Source organism: Tupaia chinensis, unplaced genomic scaffold (assembly GCF_000334495.1).
Source record: "Tupaia chinensis unplaced genomic scaffold, TupChi_1.0 Scaffold147351_1, whole genome shotgun sequence".
NCBI lineage: Eukaryota > Metazoa > Chordata > Mammalia > Scandentia > Tupaiidae > Tupaia > Tupaia belangeri.
Window position 1 is genome coordinate 383,403 of NW_006207202.1, and position 315 is coordinate 383,717.

General features: G+C 45.7%; 1 protein-coding gene across 1 annotated transcript in view; it reads left to right on the forward strand.

Moving 5' to 3' along the window:
- Window positions 1–315, forward strand: part of LOC102490497 (pepsin F) — a 16,055-nt gene that overhangs the window by 4,805 nt on the left and 10,935 nt on the right. The window lies entirely within an intron of this gene.

The following is a 315-nucleotide window of genomic DNA, read 5'->3' on the forward strand; positions in this document are numbered from 1 at the left end:
AGATGGGATCTGGGAACCAGCAGATGGCATAATGGTTATGTCGCTGAACTTCCACATGGCTGACCACAGTTTGAGTCCCAGACCCGGAAGCTTGAAACTCACACCAGGCATGTGTGTGTTCATACCCAAAATCCTGAGAGGAGAATGGAGGAGAAGGGATTGTGGTGTGGCCAATTCTCCCCTGGAGGGTGATTTTTCAGTTTCTGTCTCTCTGTCTCTCTCTCTCTCCAGCGAGCATATGGGCCCTATAGCAAAAATCTCTCTTTAAAAAAAAAAAAAAAAAAAAAAGGGATGGGATCCCGCAAACATTTTTGA